Source organism: Helianthus annuus, chromosome 10 (genome assembly GCF_002127325.2).
Source record: "Helianthus annuus cultivar XRQ/B chromosome 10, HanXRQr2.0-SUNRISE, whole genome shotgun sequence".
Lineage (NCBI taxonomy): Eukaryota > Viridiplantae > Streptophyta > Magnoliopsida > Asterales > Asteraceae > Helianthus > Helianthus annuus.
In genome coordinates this window covers 113,213,568-113,219,343 of record NC_035442.2, presented here as the reverse complement: position 1 = coordinate 113,219,343, position 5,776 = coordinate 113,213,568, and positions in this window count along the sequence as shown.

The window sequence follows — 5,776 nt, the reverse complement described above, 5'->3', positions numbered from 1 at the left end:
GATGATTGTCGTAAATTATTTCTTCGTCAACGTCCACTTAAGTGGCTGTCTTTATCTTGTCTTTGTTTGTTAAAAGTTACTCTTTAATAAAGTTGCTATTTGATAAAGTTCCTCTTTGTTTTCCAACATGATTCTCACTATAATTCATAATTCAATCTTCATTTTCATCTTTATAATTTAACTAAAAACGTCATTGCTTAATTTATATCTCATTTTATAAACAACCCCTCATATCTTGTTCCCCATCCCTTTCTCTATATCCTTTTATATTATTATCCCTATAGATTAACTAATATGCTTATATGTCTTCATGTAATTGGTTGCTTGAATTTGGGGTTGAATAGAGAAGCCCCAAATATGGGATTCACTTTAGCTTTTCTTAGATTATGCGGATGGGGTATCCGGACTGAGTGATGTTTTTAGATGATTTCAATGAATTTTAAGGATGTGGATGCGTTGGGAATACTATACTTATATTAGATATAGCTAGCCACCCAAGACAATATTAAATTTTACCTATATAATTTTACAACTTTGTGTTGCCTCGCATTTTTACTATTCATTTTTGGTTTCCTTTTATTGGTCTACACAAGTATAGCACATGCTAGAATTTTTTGCATAATTAGGTGGTTTCACCATCAAAAGAGTGTTTGTAGGTGATCCAGAAATTTGTTTACAAATCTAGGTAGGTCGCTTAACCAAACAGCGACCTTCTATCCCCCCATCTGACATAATTCAGAAAAAGAAAAAGTTGAAGTTCTTACAAGGTTGTTGTTTGGGTACGAAATCTTCATACAAGATCGCTGTTTCAGTACAAATATCTAAGGCAAGGTCGCTGATTTAATCAGAAATGTATCAGAACATCGTTGTTTCATGCGGAAGTGTATTAAAGGTCGCTGTTTGGGATTACAATTTATAAGAAGATCGCTGTTTTAATCAGAAATGTATCAGAACATCGATGTTTCATGCAGAAATGTATTAAAGGTCGCTGTTTGGGATTGCAATTTATAAGAAGATCGTTGTTTGGGAGTGATATTTAAAAGAAGATCGCCGTTTCAAACAAAAGTATCCATAAAACAAAAGTATCCTTCATCGTTGTTTCATCCCTAAAACACACAAGTATCCATTCCTCCATGTGATTATCAAACTTAGTAAAATTGAAAAAAAAAAAGTTATTAAACTTTATAATGATTAAACATGTAAAAGTAGGCTTAAAATAATATGCATCAGGTACATTTTAAAAGCATAACATTAGTGAGAAAAATAAGAACTTCCAATATAAAACCCTGCAAATATCCAAGTTCACCTCTTTAGTTGATGATGCTCCAGGCTTTTGGTCAAGATAGATAAAGATCTTAGTGATTCTTTTAGCATGCTTAAGCCCTGCATGTAAGATTAAATATATTTTTAAATTATATTTAATCCAGTAGCCATTATAATCATTTACATTATATGGATCAAAATATATAACAACCTATTAAATAATTAGTTGGTAATTGTTGATGGACCTAATTACCCTTATTAACTAATTACGGTTTCCTCTTGGGTGCATATATAAGGAGACTTATGTAGAGGTTTTAGGGTTAGACACATAACCTAATTACTCTCATAACATCAATCGACCTCCTCTCCTCAACCGATTACCCTTTTCGGTTTCATCATCACCATCATTAGAATGCACCCTAAGGAGGAACCAGATCAAGCTGACAATCATGTCAAACACTGTTGCTGCGTCTCCATCTGGATTCTCTGCTGGCCTGTGCTGATGCAATCAAAGGTATGTTTTCATGTTTTCCATTATGTCTAATCAGAACTGATCAACATGTGGTATCAGAGCAATATGTTGATTAATCAGTTCTGTTTTCGTATCCATTAATTCTCGGATTAAAATCATGAAACCAGAAATTTTGAATAACTTCATAATCATAACCGCCGGTTTCGAGTCATGACCCGAAATCATTGTTTTCGGAAAAGAATGTTAAATCAATGACACGAAATCATAATAGTTAAAATTAACAAATCCGAAATCTGTTTTAGAAGCCTTAATTTTCAGGTTTTGGGTTCCAGAATTATTATTTTATTTTTTAGGGTTCATCATGTGTTCTTAGAAAATTCGAAATTCCTTTATGTTTTGGAATATGATTTGGATTATTGAGTGTTTTTCCATGTTTTGATCTGTTTTAACTATTAAAAATTTTCGAAAAACTGTTATTAGATCAACAGATAAAATTTTCAAAATATTTGATGAAATTAGATCATCACTAAAACAGGAAACCATATCTCAAAATCCCTAAGAATTCGAATTTTCAGTTATGCTTTTACATTAACAGCTGTAAAAGGAGTTTCGAGATAAATTTTAACGAGCCGAGACCGAGATCTCGACTTGAGACCACAAGGTCTCGACTCGACATCATAAGTGTTCTCAAATCCTTACAACTCGAGACCATGGTTGCGACTCGAGACCTCATTATGGATTTGAGATTTCATAAAACACAGTAGTCGAGACCATGGTTACGACTCGAGACACTGAGGTTGCGACTCGATACCTTACTGAGTCGAGACCTCATAATGTTACAAGATGAGTCAAGTCTCATAACTGACTCGAGATCTCACTCGAGACCTCATAACTGAATCGAGATCTGATAACTGAGTCAAGATCTCACTCGAGACCTAAGACTAACTCAAAATCTCAACCTCATTACTTTAGGTTGTTTAATGTGATAATTAAATGATTGGTTTTGTAAATACTTAGTTAATTAATCAGGATCAAATAATGTTTTACAAAACCAAAATGGCTTTACTTGAATGAGCTTCTGATGTATCATTTCTGGCCAAAGCTGATTTGATACATCTACTTATCGTTCAAGTATTACGAAAGCTATGTTAAGTGTGCATTACAAACGTGAATGTCTTAATATCTGGCCAAAGCTGATTTAATTCTTTCATATATAGCATACTTAACAAGTGCATAACTAAAGTGATTGTCTCATTTCTGGCCAAAGCTTATTTGTCACGATTACTTCGCACACATGCTTAAATGATTACACTTCTGGCCAAAGCTGATTTGTCTTCGTTTAAGTAGAACTTTAAATAAGTCTATTATTTTGATGTTAGTAATAGACATATCACAACCTCTTCACATAATGATCCTTATATTAATGATCCTTCTTTAATTTTATGATAATTCCGTCTGCCTTATCTTTTAGTACCCATAAATTTTAGTCACTTTAATTTTCTTCTACAACTCAATATATCACCCACTCTAATTCTTAAAGCCAAAAATGTTTTGCTTTATTTAAAGTTTCTATAAGAATTAGCTTTTAAATTAAATCCTTGATTATCTCTTAAGACACGATAATCCTATTGCTCTCTTCTGATAAAGATACTACAGAAGAAAATTAGAGCATGATGAATATGATAAATCGAATATGATGTCTCTTATGATAATCAAGAACCCTCTAACATAAATGCTATCACTAAAGTTATTTCAGATTAAGTCTTTCCTAAGGCTAATCTCTTATATATGGAATAATCACTAGAACTCCTAAGATGCATGCCTTCATTTAAAATTCTAAACTATAAAGTTAAGTGGTATATGTGAATACATTATAATGCACAATACCATGACCCATAAAGTTAAGGGCTTACGCATGGAAATAAGTACATTTTTCCTGTACATTACATACTAAGATTTTCACTTGTACAATTTGATGCCTTATAAATCAACTATAACACTCAAAAGTACCAAAGTTTAACGAGTGTGTTGATAAGAAACATATGTACAAATAAATAAATGTTTAAAGCTGGAAAATAAATTGTTACTCACCTTACAACCACTTAAACTTTAAAAGAGGATTGTTCTAAGGTCCATAGACAAATTACAAGTAAAAATTCCAACTTTAAGGTTCTTCAAGGGAAAATCTCAGTGCATAATTGTGTCATTAGACTAGACATAAGCAACGAGACTATCCATTATTCTAAAGAACAGTTGGATAAATTAATTAGATAGTCATTTACTAATGATATTTAAGTCTGATAATTTTAATATTCCAATTAACACGTGATTAGTTGACTCTAGTTCCATAAGTTTCCTTACCAAAACTCGACAAATAACTAACATGAGAGTTAGTGACAAAATTAAGAGTGAAAGCTATAAGAACCATAATAAGCAGTCTTCTAACAACGTTTTCAATACCTTATATATTCTGAAGATTAATCAGAATATAGTATCATAATTAAGCAATGTTATGAAGGTTGTGAGGTTTGCATAGTCAACATAAAGTCACACTTACCTTAAACTCTCATCTTATTTGTTCTAAATATTTGGATAGAAACATTACTAAGATGAAACTAGATGATACCTTACATTTTCACAACTTTTGTTATCGTGCAAATGAGAATTTGACAAAAGGAAAATGAGACTTGTAAATTTCATCCATTATAACCAAAATTCATGAGAAATCATGACATGGTTAATGAGGATGATTTTTTATCTAATCTCATTCTATGTGATTTTAAATCATGGCGTAATCGCCCTAAATATTACTTGGCTTAAGGAATAAGTATGGGTCCATCATACGTCATTCATTGACATTCGTGGAACTTATTCCAAATGGATTATTCAGACATAATTCATTTATCATTTGAAAGACTATCAACTTGTATCTAAATTTTGTCGCATATGGACCACGGTCTTAGAAGAAATCTATTCATATATATATACTTAATAAGATTTCTATTAAATATGTCCCTAAATTTTCTTATGATATCTAGACATTAAAGAAATCAAATAAAGTCTAACGTATATGTGATTGGTTCCCACGTCACGTAGCTCATTGAAACTTCTCTTGTAGCATTCTAGAGATATTAAAGATCAGTGAGAGCATTAAGTGCCTTAACAATAAGTTGCAATAGTTGCAAGAGGTGGGAGAGTGGAAATTTCACATTACCTCACTTTGCACCTCTTGTACAAGACACCGTCCCATCACGACACTGTTCCATCAAAACTTGTCTCCTTAAAATCTAATGCTACTCTTACAAAAGTTTCATTGTTGCTTAATTGTGGGCACACTTAGATTTCGTACCTAAACTAACATAATCCTCAAAAAGAGAAATCACAACGACTAACGTCATTAACTTGTTTCCCTATTAGAATTTGTTGGTCGTTAAATATTGACCCTAAGCATGCTGAGTTCCTAAAGATTTCTAAGGTCAGTGGGAGCAGTCAAAGTCCTTATCATGACTTGCAAGGAAATCAAGAGGCGGGGTAAGAGTGTCATTAAATTTCACTCCAAATTTAACTCCGATTACACCTCTTGTACACCATACTGCACCAACTCTTACAAACTTAGAATCATGAAAATGATAGCAACCTAACCAAGAGCTAATCCAGAAAACCGAAACTTCTAACAAACCCAATAATCAACTAAGGAGGTCATCTAGGTTTAAAAACCTCCTAACTTTGATGATTACATAACCTCCCTAACTGAAGTTGAAATGGATTTTTGGAAAAGTTTACTAGTCCTATCTCTTCAAATTAAGCCATTAGCGTCAATCAATCTTCTGAATGGAATAAAACTGTTTTCTAGTAAAACTGATTTTATGTGTTCGTATAATGTTTGGGATTTGATTAAATTACCTAGGAGTGTTCATAACTAAACCAAATCCTAATATAAGCGTCAAGACACGAAGAAGCATGATTGATTGTCAAAGGTTATACTCAGGAAGAGATAAATTATTAAAGAATCTTTATTACATATCTAACAAAAGATTTCTT